The 5,448-nt window shown below is 45.0% G+C and overlaps 1 non-coding gene across 1 annotated transcript; it reads right to left on the bottom strand.

Annotated features, from left to right (window-relative positions):
• Positions 1-3,761: 3,761 nt before the first annotated feature.
• Positions 3,762-3,875, bottom strand: trnal-caa (transfer RNA leucine (anticodon CAA)). Its single transcript has 2 exons — positions 3,838-3,875; positions 3,762-3,796 (listed from the first exon to the last, which is right to left on the bottom strand). It is a non-coding gene; the product is annotated as a tRNA-Leu (tRNA).
• Positions 3,876-5,448: the final 1,573 nt, after the last annotated feature.

The raw sequence follows: 5,448 nt of genomic DNA, 5'->3' as shown, positions 1-5,448 counted from the left end.
TGTTCCGACGAGGTTACAAGGAAAGTGGATGAAGGGAATGCAGTGGATGTTTTATGCATGGACTTCAGTAAGGCCTTTGACAAGGTCCCGCATGGGAGGTTAGTTTGGAAGATTCAGTCGCTAGGTATACATGGAGAGTTAGTAAATTGGAATAGACATTGGCTCAATGGGAAAAGTGAGAGAGTGCTAGTGGCGGATTGCTACTCTGACTTTAGGCCTGTGAATTGTGGTGTGCCACAGGGATCAATGCTGGGTCCATTGTTATTTGTCATCTATATCAATGATCTGGATGATAATGTGGTAAATTGGATCAGCAAATATGCTGATGATACAAAGATTGGAGGTGTAGTGGACAGTGCAGAAGGTTTTCAAAGTTTTTGCAGAAGGATTTGTACCTGTTAGAGGAATGTGCTGAAAAATGGCAGATGGAGTTTAATGCAGACAAGTGTGAGGTATTGCACATCGGAAGGTCAAACCAAGGTAGAACATACAAGGTAAATAGTAGAGCACTGAGGAGTGCAGTGGAACAAAAGGATGTGAGAGTACAGGTACATAATTCCCTAAAAGTGACTTCACACGTAGATAGGGTTGCAAAGGACGCTTTTGATACATTGCATTTATAAATCAAAGTATTGAGTATAAGAGTTGGAATGCAATGGTGAGGTTGTATAAGACATTGGTAGGACCGAATCTGGAGTATTGTGTGCAGTTCCGGTCACCTAATTACAGGAAAAATATTAATACGTTTGAAAGAGTGGAGAGAAGTTTTATAAGGATGTTGCCGGGTCTTGGAAAACTGAGTTACAGAGAAAGGTTGAATAGGTTAGTACTTTATTCCCTGGAGCGTAGGAAAATGAGAGGTGATTTGATAGACATGTACAGATAGAGTGAACGCAAGCAGACTTTTTCCCACTGAAGCTAATAGGCATCTGTCATTCTCATGAGACCATGGATTTGCGCCAAGGCTGTTGTTTTTTTCCACGGCGCAGGCCTGGGCAGGGTTGTATGGGAGACCAGCTGTTCCCAAGCAGCAGGACTTCCCCTCTCCACGCCACCGATGTTGTCTAAGGGAAGAGCACTAGGACCCGGTGTCGTCGCAGAGCAATGTGTTGTTAAGCGCCTTGCTCAAGGACACAAACACGCCGCCTCAGCTGAGGCTCAGGTTACTAGTCCGATGCCTTGTCCACCAGGACTTGCGCCACCACTGAGGCTAGGGAAGAGAACAAAATCAGAGTTCATAGGTTAACGGTGAAGAGAGAAAGTTTAAAGGGGGGCTTCTTCATGCAGGAAGTGGTGGGACTGTGGAATGAGCTGCCAGATGAAGTGGTGAATACGGGCACACTTTTGACATTTAAGAAAAACTTGGGCAGGTATATGGATCAGAGGGGTTTGGAGGGATATGGTCCAGGAGCAGGTCAGTGAGACTGGGCAGAAAAATGGTTCGGCACAGCCAGGAAGGGCCAAAAGGCCTGTTTCTGTGCTGTAATGTTCTTTTGTTCAATAGTTCTATCTGGTTGTCTCTAAGAGAGGTTATATCCAAACAAACTCCAGTGGGCTTCGTAGTCGCCCTGGATTATTACGTAAAATAACACTTAATATTGCTATTGTCGTTATTCTTTCGCTTGACTTTGTACAGTTTGTTCTGTTACACAAATTGAGTGTTTTGGCCGTCCTGTCAGTGCGGTCCTTCGTGGATTTTATTCTGTGTCTTTGATGCCCGCGGGAAAGTGAATCTCATTGTACATTCTGACATATGTATATAGATATGCTGTGATGCAAAATTTACTTTCTGCTCTGAACTTTGAACCAATTGGGCCGAAGGATATTTTCCGTGATATTCGATTTAAAACATCTGCATTGCAAAACAAGGAAGAGTGGCCTGTAAAACCACAAAAATTGAATATAATCCGGTCCGGAATGATTAATCCGATATTCCCAAATCCAGAAAGATGTTAAACACACGTTACGTAGCTCCACGGCAGATGGTACGCTTAAGAACGAGGATGTAAAATGCCGTTTCAATATAGAGACCAACAACGTGTCTGAATGGCCCCGATGTCATTCTGTCCAAAATACAGCCACGGCTGAGAAGGTGACACAGCCACTCCTCGCTGAGGACACTTTCTCATCAAACTCCGCAGCCCGAATCCCATGTAATGTGACCCGTTGTTCAGTTCCCTGTTGTGACTAAAACAAAATCTTTATCTTAACAGCTTCTTTCTCATACTCCCGAGCACTTCACGCTTTGGTCGCTCAGTAAAATTACAGTGATTGCATTATAAAAACAGCACGTGAAAAACAGAGTATTTCTCAGGAGTGGGATTCGATCCCACGCCTCCAGGAGGAGACTAGAACACTCGCATTTACTAGGAAGCGACTTTCTCGCCTTAGGTCTGGCGCCTTAGCCCACTCGGCCACCCTGACAGCCCCTGCAGTACTCTCTCCACATTCCAGATAAACAGCTGAATTTCGGAATAGTCTGCATGACTGCTTTGTTGAGAGGGTATACATACAAACACACACTATATCCTGGGATTTTAAATGAATATGGACGTGATGCATTTTCTCAGGTTCCCGAACATGTGCGGAATCAGAGCGTCCAGCATCACAGCACTCCGCTCAGGCCATCCTCCAGAGAGAGGATGACGAGGATTCGGAGAGTGTGCAGAAGAGCATCACCGAGATGCGACCTGAAATAGACTTTTTGTGAAATAACGAGGGTTTAGTTAAACTTGTTTTTATTTTCTCTGGAGCATCGGAGGTGAGGGGGAATCTGATACACGTTTCTTAGATTTTCAGGCATAGATAATGGTAGAGCACGCAAAATTTATCTCCATTTATCTCTTAGGGCATACATTTCAAGTAAGAGGGGATAGTTTTACACAAGATATGCAAACACACTATCCCGCTATGTCGGCAAGACCAAGGACTGATTGTTGTCTTCAGCAGAGGGTAAACCAAAGGTTCTTGAGCGAGTTCTCCTTGGAGGATCAGAGTCAGGGCGCGTCTGTAACTTTAAATAGTTGGAATGACTATTTCCTCTGCTTTCTTAGGAGACTGCGGAGAATCAGCATGAGTTCAAAAACCTTTGATGAGCTTCTATGGATGTGTCGTAGAGAGTATATCGTCTGTCGGCATCAATACGTGGTACGGAAATAACGTAGGTTTGAAGGAAAATCTTTAAAAATGTTGTGAATTCGGCTCAGATCATCACGGGAAATGCAGTCCCAAACATTAAGCAGATCCACATAAAAAGATGTAATCTGAAAACAGCATCCACCGTCAGAGGTCGTCACCCTCCTGCCATGCTCTTTCTGCGCTGCTGCCAACGGGTAGATGGTACAAGAGCCTCAGGACTCGCACCACCACCAGTTACTACCCATCAGCAATCAGACCTTTGAGCAACAGGTGATAATGTACGCTCACGTGCCCATCCATTGAATAATCTGACAACCAATGATTTCACTTCAGAAACTTTTCTATATTGAAGAGCTGAGTATGCCAGGAAGAGCTCAGCAGACCAGGCAGCATCTGTGGAAAAGCGTTAAACAGTCGGCGTTCCGGGCAGAGGTCTTCACCGTGAACTTTTCTTCTGAATAAATTACTTACCCAGAATTCGGTATAAGGTGATCTGTTGGAATATGATGAACAGTGTCAAAAACATAATCTTATCCTCCAGCAGATTTTCTAATCCACCTCTACAACCCAGGTTTTGGTTACAGAAATAATGTCGCCTCGATTGAACGCTTAAAGACAAATTTTGTCAGGAGTGGGATTCGAACCCATGCCTCCAGATGGAGACCAGAACGCTCCTATTTGTCGGAAGGACTTTCATTCCTTGAGGCTGGCACCTTAGACCCCTCGGCCACCCTGACAACTTTTGACGTGAGTTTGAGAACGGAATAAATGACTGATTTGTAAGAAACGTCATATCCACACAAACACATATATCATCCTGTCAATCGGAAATGAAAGCGAGAGTGTTACATACAGTTTGTTCAGGTTAGGCAGCTTCTGTGGAGAGTGAAGCTGTAACATATTACAATTCGAAGACTCGTGAGTCGCGTCTCGGCAAGAATTCGGGAAAGGACGTTGGTTGAGATGGATGAGAACGCTTGGAAGACTCATCGCTTTCACATTTAGGGAAACGGAGAAATAAACGTTTATAGACAGGACTGAATCTAAAAACTGGATGGGAGTTGATCGCAACAACGTCAACAGAAACTGAATGCAGGAGGTTCAATTATACCGGACAACTCTGCTTTACAGATGGATGTTGGTAAATAAACTATAAGGCCCAATAATCTGATGATTTTGGAATAAAGCAAAAATGTGACAAGGTTAACAAGAAAATGACATCGTGCGGAAAGGCCGTTCTGTCTATTGTTTCTGTTTCATCATTCCATCATGGATGAGTTATGACAGTGAGAATGTGTGTCAGGCTTGTAGGTCAATGCTTAATCTGAAAGAGGAGACGGAAACAGGGTGTTTTGGACGTTAGAGCAGCGGCCTTTCTGAGAGATGAAACGCTTAACAGAACGTAATTCGCGCAGGTTCTCTGATCCAGTGTTAAAGGCACAGAACACAGTAAAGTAAGACAGGGACAAGCGGGCGGCCACCGTCCAAGTAAACGGCTACTCACCAGATGTGGAAGGCGGGGAGAGATCCAGTGTTCCTGCTGACGACAAATGCGAGAACTTCACACAGCTGCCGCTTGTAACAATCCGCCCTATGGAGTGATGGACTAGGACAAATAGGGTGGTAGATACACCAGTCAGGAAGAGGAAATGATTTAAAGAGGCAATGCAGACTATCCCTATGGCCATCACCATCAGAAACAGCTGAATGCAGTTTGTGGTTGGATGACCTGGAAGGGAAAAGACACAGCGGTTGGACCGGTGGCACTGAGTCTGGTTTTTTGACTCAAAAGGGAAGGCGAAGACAGATTCCTGGATGGTATATTAGCTCCCGGGTGCCGGGGTCCGGGACAACGCGGATCAAATCTTGAATATTTTTCAGTAGGAGCGTGAGCAGGCAGCGGTTGTGGTACCAGTGACATCGGAGTGACGACTTTCTGCAATGGAAATTCAGACAGTTCGGGGCTGAGCTGGAGGATAGGATCTTCGGGGTTGTGACAGCGACACGTGTCGCGTCCTAATGAGGCGAGGAGTGGAAATATGATACAGATTAACACGTGGCTAAGGGTTTGGTATAGTAGACAGGCCATACGATTTTTCGATTACTGATCTCTCTTCCAGGGAAGCTGAGACCTGCGTATAAAGACGGTTTGTGCGTGAACTGGAAGTGTACTAATATCATGTCGGAAGGTTAGCTAGCGCTGCATGATGAAGCGTAAACGACATTTCCAGGGGAATGGGAACCAGGGTGCCAGAACAGCTGATGCGGAAATTGTGCAGACATGTTGATAAGATCTCACACAACGTCAGG

The sequence above is a fragment of the Hypanus sabinus genome, chromosome 10 (genome assembly GCF_030144855.1).
Source record: "Hypanus sabinus isolate sHypSab1 chromosome 10, sHypSab1.hap1, whole genome shotgun sequence".
NCBI lineage: Eukaryota > Metazoa > Chordata > Chondrichthyes > Myliobatiformes > Dasyatidae > Hypanus > Hypanus sabinus.
This window is presented reverse-complemented; position numbering and strand designations above follow the sequence as displayed.